This window comes from Dermacentor andersoni, chromosome 6 (assembly GCF_023375885.2).
Source record: "Dermacentor andersoni chromosome 6, qqDerAnde1_hic_scaffold, whole genome shotgun sequence".
In the NCBI taxonomy this organism is placed as follows: domain Eukaryota; kingdom Metazoa; phylum Arthropoda; class Arachnida; order Ixodida; family Ixodidae; genus Dermacentor; species Dermacentor andersoni.
The window spans coordinates 25610602-25620248 of NC_092819.1; positions in this window are offsets into that span (position 1 = coordinate 25610602).

Here is a 9647-nt window from a genome sequence, read left to right on the forward strand (position 1 = left end):
GTTCCTGTAAAATACGCCCATTCAAGGTTATTGGTTATTGTTTTTATTTCTAGCAAAGCACTTGTGCATTGGCATTGCAAGCTTTTATAGGAAAGTTAAATGCAAAGTGAACTGCTGTGCTGTTCGCTGGCCTGGTAAGTTGTGTCTACTTGGGCTGCGTTATATTTGTGATTGCGAGGGCAATCGGGAGCATGCAAAAGTGACTCTGGAGTAAGTATTGTTTTAAGCTATAATGACAGGTTGAACTTTCAGAATACCAATGTGTTAATTTTGTGAAGTAACTAAAGATAATGCCATTTGCGAATATTTTTCTTTCTTTTTCTGCTCTATATGGTTTAAAATGATCTCGACGTTGCGAATTCCGTGATGTATGCTAATGTACACGAACTGGGCCGCTCGGCCAGCAGCACGCATTTGCGCCGTCATACGGTAAAATTCGCATGCCCAGATACCTACACCAGACACCGCCCTGTTGCGGGGCAGTCTCGCTGCAGCCGACCTTGTTCATCCATCACACGCTTGAGAGCAGCACAATAACAGTGCGCAATCGCCCAATCACGTGGTATTTTTCTTGATATTTCGCCGGCTTTCTTTGGAACGCGGATGAAAGGACCACGTGGGATATATTGTGTTGGAAACAGTTTATTGAGAGGTTTCTCAAGGTGCTATACAACTTCGCGTGTCACACTTAAGGTCTGCAGCCAATACTTGAAAAGTTGATTAATTAAACATAACTAATCCGTTAGTTAAGGGGAAAATGAGAAATAGCCTGAGTAACTCTAGGCCAGTGCCAACACTATGCATTCAGTTCAACTCGCTTCCGGAGTGCCTTTCATCTTTAAAGCTTTGGGTCAAATGACGTGAGACAACCTGTGTGTGTGTGTGTGTGTGTGTGCGCGTGCGTGTGTGTGTGTGTGTGTGTTAGACCACACTGTTACTAGCAGTAAGATTGAGTGCTGTCGGAAGACATTGGTGGCTCCAGTCTGAGGCATCCCTTGTTCGGTCGTTGATGGTTTCTTCATCTTGAACATCCACTTTGATTGGGTGGCTGATGTACACATCTGTGCGCGTTCTATTTACAGCGCAGTAAATGAGAAACTGATTTACGCGAAGACATCTCTAGGCCATCGTTGCTTCGTCACCACAATAGCCTCGGCATTTTCAAGTACCTTCCCAAGATCGCTGAGAAATGTGACACGTGCATGTAATGCCCATGTGAAATATTTTACATCGCAGAACGTGGTGTTGCCTTGTGTCACCTTCTTCTTTAATCATATTTTGGCATCTAACCTCTATATACCCTTCAGGTACATTTGTGATTTCAAGAGGGAGCCGCTGATATACAGCCTGACAATATGACGCCAACCGATTTTTCGGACGCCTAATCATTCGAACCTGCTCGATTACTGCAGCATCGATGTTATTGACCGTGCCCGCACTTAATTTAGTTCGTGAGGCGATCGGTGTACTTTTCTGAGTGCGCGGCCGCTGCGAAGAGATTTTCGTTGATTAGGCGACCCGTAACTTTCGTCACCGCTGCCCACAGCTCGTGTGTGGGCAGATTGTACCAGCCAAAATGTTGCCGTTTGCTCGCAGGCGCCACATGTGCGTGACATCGCGAGGCGCGACGAGTGAACAAAGGTCGCGGCCTCTACTTGCATTGAATTGTGCTTTTCTGCACAATGCGTTCTCTATTTCGTTTATTAAGCACCAGTAATTTCTGCTATGTTGTCCTTTGTGTCAGTGTTTGTTGGCTTCTTATGATATGACTAGTAAAAAACGGGCCCCTCGGTTAACCTCCTTTCTTCTCGTTTATTACATAATGAGGGTCTCGAATCCGGCAACATTGATGCCTTCAGGTAGCATGTGTGGGTTTATTGACCGGTTGCCTTCACCCAAAAAGATCACGTTCTCGTGACGCCTGCCGCAGAAAGGATGTTCCACATCCGGCGCCAAGGTCTGCGAGTGGTGGCGCTGGCTAACACTCCCAGGGTTCTACTAGGAAACATAAATACCCAAGAAAGTGCATGGGGGAATGGTGCCGTGGTAGCTCAATTGGTAGAGCATCACATGCGAAATGCGAAGGTTGTGGGTACGCAATGCTTTTTTGCTCCTCCACTCAATTTCTGGTAGATTTGATATCTGTTGAGTTCACAGTTGTTCCAGGGCAATGGGATAAATTCTTTGTTTGCAACACACATTCATAAAGCTTGGAATAGCTTACATGCGTAATTTACTACAAATGTCATAATTAGTCCCCTATCAAATTTTACGTACATACTGTCCATAACCCGCTCTTTATTTTCTCCGAATATAAGAAAAATGTCTTTAGTTCATCGAGGACATTCCTGAAACTAAGACGGAATGTGTTATGTTGCCTGAAAATAGGGAAAGGAAAACGACGGCTCATTAATTATTTGCAACGCTTCTAACCGCGCCAGGAACGTAACAAGTTTGTCGCACATTGGAGTTACCATGTCGCCCTTCCCTTTCGACAAAATTTAAACCTGGTGTAAACTGTATGCAGCTACGTCGGGACACTGAGAAGCATAGCTGATAGCGGTCATATCACACCCTCTAACACTCGAATAAGAATTTTTGTAAAGAAAGGTTGTGTTTGATCCAACCGCATTTAACTTCGCACAAAGAGTTTCCATAGTGTACCACCAATTTTCACTAAATTTGGTCATGGCAGCTTTTATAGTACTGCCAGGGCAGTGGGCTCAATTGTTTCCCGCTCGTTAGACACGCTCAAAAACTCTGGAGTGCTAGCATATGCAATTTATTGTGAAAACCCCAATTACACCATCTATCTTGAACTTCACCTCCACATCACCCATTAACTTGTCCTCACAGTCACTAAACATAACGAAGCTGTCTCCTTTAGTTCAATGCGGACACCAGGTGAAACTAACATATGTGCGGGGGGGGGGGGGGGGGGGTGACCAAATGACATATTTGCCCCTCCCTCGGCACTTTTGAGATTGGGGAGGGGCAAGTGCTCCCTTGCAGCGAAGCAAGCATGTTATTTCAGTTCAATAAAGAATTAGGCTTTGACCATTCCACTATAATAGGCGAAGGAAAAGGTACAAAATTACGCGCTAATAATTTTATTTTTGCGGTTACCGCTATATTTGGGTAGCAGGAAAAGTTTGAAGTACGAATTATTTGCAGCCTCGCAGGAGGAACAGTGGCTGTCGGTTATGAGGGCGTGGGCGGGGCTTCACTGCAGACTTCATTTGCATCCGACTATAGTAGCGTTCTTTGAATTAGCTATAGAAGATTTATAGAGAAATATATATTTTCGGAACAATCACAGGTTCTTTTGGATCCCTCGTTTACTGCTCTACTAAGTGCCACAACAGACTCTTATTGTTATTTGGGAAGTTACATAACGATGTGTGGCTGCCAGTCCCGTACAACCGCGTAGGGCACAGGACGCCGCGATTCTAGACGTACTACGCCCACCGCAGAAGGTTAGAAAAACGCCTACATAAGCATAGCAGAGAAGTGGCTACATTAGGCGGCTTGAATGATAACTGTAGAAGCGTCATTCAGAACACACGGAACTGTTCTCCACTTCCTTTTTCTGTTCTACGTCCTTTTTAAATAAAAATATGTTGATCCATAAATATCTTCATAAACAACGGTTAACTTTGCTAGTTTTTGCTTTTCCTTCCTGTTTGACTGTTGCCTTGGCTCTCTCCCTTAGTAGATCGCTTAATTTCTCAGCTCCTTGCGACTCTTGTTTCCAGTTGGCAATTTTGTACGAAAAGAGCTCTACAATTAGAAAAAGACCAGATGAGTTAACGGGTGACAGTCATTGCCTATGAGTTTAAGGGTTATTGCAGAGTTTGATGATGGACGCTGTCTCGCACTATTTTATTTTCCACCTTATCTAACCCATAACAGGGGTATATGGTTCTGAGGACCTATCAGCGTCGCGGCAAGCCATTACTCGAAGACATAATGAAGCAAAAGGAAAAGTTAAACGCAATTGGCGTTTTCCCTGGCCACAACTCGTTCCATGTGCATACCGACCAGCTGACCACGAACCGAATCCCTTTCCTGGTCCCTGGATCAGTCTAAACAAAGAAGGTTGAACTAACGAAGCAACAGCGATGCGCGTGACCGTCTAAAAGATGGTGACAACTGAATGCATCTCGAGTTCGATGATGAGGAACCGAATCGATGAGGAAAGTAGCCTTCACACTCGAGGAGATGACAATAACTACCGCCATCCAAAAGGAGTGAAAAAGGCAGCAAAATGTTGACCGCCGAATTGCTGTTAAGTTTCAACGTTGATGTGGCGGCGCTTTAGGAATGTGTGTGAGAAGTGGTGCAGTGGGCGAGGAGGGGGAGGGGGGAGTATGCTTTTTAATTACGGGGGGGGGGGTGCCCGGGCCCCCCCTTGGGTACGGCCTGCCGTACATACTATTAGCATTCCGTGCGTGCAATGAAGAAGAAGTAAACGTTTGCCGATTCTCACAGCATCCGAGTTTTGCGCTGACACGTAATCGGCGTATACGTTATCTTTTGCCGAGACAGAGCGTGAGTATATGCACTTGCTATGAAGAACTTGTCGCGCGGCGCATGCCGTTTATCTCGAAGCACAGTTACAACTGGCGCGATTGAACCGCAGATCCGCGACGTTGGGCGTACGCGTCAACTAGGTGGGGGTACAGCCGGCATCGCTGCGATCACTCCGTGTCCCGTATTTGACGCCGTCAAGTGGCTCAGTTGGCCGTGACGAGACCCTGTTAGCAGCGAGTGTTCGGATAACCGCGATCCGCCGTCGCCCGCCAATTAGATGCGCCCACTTCCCTGATCCATATCGCGCACCTTCTGTGTGTGTCAACTATAGATGTCTATCGGCGGTCGCCTCCTCTGCGGGCTGGCTGCCCGAAACCTGATTACTTCGTTCGGTGCGCGTGATTTGGTCCCACGTCTGTTGCACATGTCATACGGTGTTCCACGTAACCTCCTCCAAAATTATTTTTAGAAAAATGGAAAAAGAAATGCGAGTGCTACGCAGCTGGCCAGAACGAAGTGAATGTTCTAGTAATAGAGAGTTTTAGTTTAGGGGACGCAAGCGGCTTGTACCGTTGCCCCTAGTTCATGCGCGCACGCAAGCCGCTTGCGTGCGCACTCTCTAATGTTATTCGCCGTCGCTTGAAGCAAGTCAGACAATTTTTTTGTGTTCCGATTAATTACATTATTAGTGAGTGCTAAATCATTAATTTCTCAAATATTCATAATCGGAGCAAAGTTATCAATCAGAAAATTGTAGGTCATCTTGAAAAAAAGAAAAAAAATTCCCGACCCTTTTTTTTGTTGCTTTGTACGTGCTGCATGAAGGTTTTTTTTTTTTTTTTTTTTTTGCCCAAGCCTGAAAGAAGCCCACGAAAGCCTGCTAATAACGGCCTGCACGACTTGTTTGTGTTTCGCAGGCTTTCTTGTTCGTGCACGTAATGTGAACGTTGCATGTATAAAACAATTAGCAGCACTTGCATAACTAATGTAAACCTCTGCTGTGTAAGTGGCATGCTTTCATCGTTGATAAATTTAAGTAATTTACTGTGTGAGCCGTTAGCGTTGGCTAATGAAAAAAAATGAATAAATAATGTTGAGACACGCGTATCATTGCCTCATATTTCGCACATCGTAGGAAGAGACTACACCGTAGAAATTACTGTTAGTCTGTACGTTTTTCCAGACATCACAAACAGAAAGCAGACTTCTTTTCTGCGACCCTGCAGAATAACCCAAGTTACAGCGAATATGTTTCTTTCTAGCAGTTGCATTGCGAATTTAAGTTGCGCATTTAAGACACACTTTAAAGCGTTCCCCGCATATAACGCTTTCGAGCAATCAGATGCATTCAGATGCCCATAGTGTCGCGCCCGTGGTGTTGTCGTCTTTCTTGTGTGTGTTGTTTTTTGGCGCAAAATCTTTTCAGTATGCAAGATCACCAACTAGCCCAGCAGTTAACTTTTCTATTCAGTAATCACTTGCAATAATTGTAATTAGGCCAGAAGCATTCAAAAAATATTGCTCGCACACCGCCTAATATGGGCTCCGTTTCCACTGAATGTGAATTTGGTGTCATGAACAACTATCATGTATAAGAGACTGGGAAACAGCGAATAACGGCCTACTTGACGCTTTCAAACACCTGCTGAAGCAATTTTTACGATGTATCTAATTTAACAACATGCATATAACTTCGCATGTTCATTCGCCATAACATGCCCTCTAATTTCATCAAATTCCATATTGGTGGCAATTACAGTTCTATCGGTACAGTGAAATGAATTCTGCGCCACTCGCAAAGCACACCTATAACGATCACTCCGGAGCGCTTGGATACGTAATTACTGAAAAGGCAGTAATTAGTTAAGTCGTCGTCGTCGTCCCCTCCTGCTTTCCCCTCCCCGAATCTCGGTAACGACCATCATTCGTCTCCAAAGGGGGGCATGGTCATCATTGCGTATACGTGATCTTAGATATAAAACAGAGGGCATGCGAGCATGTTTACGTTTGGTAAACAGCGCTAACGTCAAAAAAACATGCCCAATTAACTACCTAATCATATGCTTGTGGCGGGTGCGACCAATAGTGCTTGCTTGCTTGCTTTCTTTTAGCGTAGGGGTATACAGAGAGACGTAACCTATCCTGGCACAGACACCCAACGAATTCTACATTTTGCTGACGGAAACGGTGGCTTTGGGGTTCTTTTGTGTGCCTTTCTGCGTTCCTTTGTAAAAGCCAGGTGGTTTGCGTCGCCTAACTTTTCGCACGCAAAATCCAAAACTCCCTACACCCAAAGCGGGCACTTCAATTGTTCCATGCACGGCAGAAGAGCTATTATATATAGCCACCAACGTGAGGTGCTCCAGCTGGTGGTCTCTGTCCCCAAGGACCGCGACCAAGCACAATTCCGCTTATCTTCGTTTGTCTGACGAGAACCGACGTATTAAGTTTGACACGAACGATGACCGACCAATAATAGTTGAGATTGTCGACGTGATGCCGTTTAGTCAGCGGTGTCCCGGAATATTTCACACTACTTATTTTGTAAAACGGATGGTCGCAAATATGAAACTGCGACGTGTGACCACGTACCTAAATCAAAGGTAACACAGACAGCAGCTCGAGGCTCTCAGTTGTCAAACTCTCAGTTGCCACCTGAATGCAACAGCTAGCGCCTCTTGCACACGTCAGAGCGGCACGAACACGTGGCTCATTTTAGTATGCATTCATTCTGATTGGGCGTAAGGATTATAAATGCACTTAAAGCGACAAGGGAGCGGGTGGGTGGGGAGGGGTGTGCGAGAATGCGCTAGAGTACAGCTAATGTGGGAAAATCAATTACTCCTGCGTGGAGGAGTTTCCAGCAATATGCTATTCCCGGGCCGTATTCCCTCGTGTCCTCTCATACGGCCATTCTCAGCACCGATGCTTCTCTCCCCATTTGTCTCACGACTATTCCGTTACTGAGCGCTGCTTTAATTATCAGCGTTCAACGTGCGACACGCGCAAACTTCTTCGCGGTGCATTTACGTGATCTTGGCGTATGCAGGCGCTAGTGTCCCGATGGTGCCGTCGGTTTAACAACACTCTCAGAACTGAGAGAGAGAGAGAGAGAGAGAGAGAGAGAGAGGAAAGGCAGGGAGGTAAACCAGACGAGCGTCCGGTTTGCTACCCTATACACTAGGGGAAAGAGAAAAGAAGACTAGAAAGAGGAAGGAAGGGAGCACAGCACGCATGCACACAGTAGGACGCACAGCGGGACCGCAATCGCCCACCGAGGCCGGTGTTCCTCAAAAACTGCAGTAGCGCATGAATAGCTTTGTGTGCCATCGACGGATGTGGCCAGGGTTCAATAATTTTTGTTTCAAAAAGTGTTCTACTAGAGTCCAGTTACCTTAGTGCGATCCGCAGAGGGATGCGTTGGACGTCGTATTCGGGGCAAGTGCGCAACAGGTGTTTGGCCTACAGGTGTCGCTCGTTTGTTTGTGTATCGGTCATACCAAGACAGAGGGAGTATGTGTTCGTAAATGCCACATCAAACCATATAATCGGTAGAGCAGTGTTGCATCCCCGCAGGAGAGGCTGTAGTTGGCACTTGCATATGTAACAACGGGTTCATGGTATATGTAGGTAGTAATTAAACACGCTCGGAGAACACTAGAAAGCCCCCTTGTGCGCAAGCAATTAAACCAAGCTCTCTTGCCGCCTCCGATCTCGCCAGTGGATTTTAAATAGTCAGAATTGAGAGCGCCTACGTTCGGTACCGGCTGACGTGTCTCAGTTGACTGGTTTATTTATAATGGCGCTTGGCGCTAGTAACCCTCTCGGCTAGACACACACACGGAGAGACACTTCCACTTCGCAAGCGATCGCATGTAAAACGGGCTACGCCCCACTAGGCCTGTTTATGTGGAGGAGCCAACTTTGACGAAAGGTCAGGGCTGAGAGGGCTATAGACACGTGTATGAACATCTCTTGACGTGCTTCGTGAGTACCGTATCCTAGCAGACATCTCTTGTAAAATGCCGGACGTGAGCGTTCTTTGTGTTAAACCATGGTGCACTGCTGCCCGCAGTCTTTGTCGCCGTCTGGCACAGCGAACAACGTCCGTTTCTCACCTGCAACAATTCGCGGCTTACGATCTCCAGTCAGTACACAAAAGCGCCCGCGCACAATTTCACCGATTTTGTAGCGGAACTGCCAGAGTTGTCTTTTGAGCTATTTGGAGCGTGTTCTAGATAGTTTCATAAAGGACTTTAAGCCATGACTGAATGGTTCAACTCCGTTGCCGCAGAGGCTGGAGACAGATTTTGTCTCTCTCTTTATTTTTTTTTTGAAGTGTGACGAGCAGGTTTATTGAGAAAATAGAAGGGGGGAGGGGGACGGATGCACAAAACTAGAGTGTATGATCTCAAAACTTGTGGCTCTGAATGCTATCACATTTAAACACACGCTTATACGCGGGATAAATCTCGTTGTCAATGGTACACAGTGCGTTTTCTCGGCACGTAGGGTCTACTTTGAATTTAAAAGTGGGAATAGCACGCGCATAAGATTATTCCGTGGCAGACGCGCAAAATGTGGTGCTTCACTGTATTCGAAGTGTAGTGCAGTGAAGTTGTATCTGCTGCAGATCCTTTCGGCTGTTCATTTCGCCGTTCATAATGAGTAGAATAATTACCGTCATCAACTCGTCACACCAGATGATGAGTTGTAAAGTTTGTTTGTTTGTTGACACCCAGGATTCATTCCTGAGTCTGGGATAAGCAAGCCTTAGTGCCTTTGTCTTCGTCATCGTTATCGTCTTCATCGTTATTATCATCACCGTCTTCGTCGACGTGAAATTCCGGGGAGCTAACTGCTGCCTAAAGTGGCTGGCACTGAAGGCTTTCGTTTTAAGCAGTCTTTGGCAATTTTTCGCTCTCTTGAAGAAACACAAGCACCAATTTTTGAGCTAAAGATAAGTGATATCAAGCTACCAGAAACATTACCTCCTGTGTTTTTACTCACATTACCTCAACATGAAATATGCCTCCGAATAGCAGATTGACCTTGTGTTTTTCTGTTTATCTCTCTCTAAAAGCGAAAATGAGAGCAATTATAAGCTATCTAAA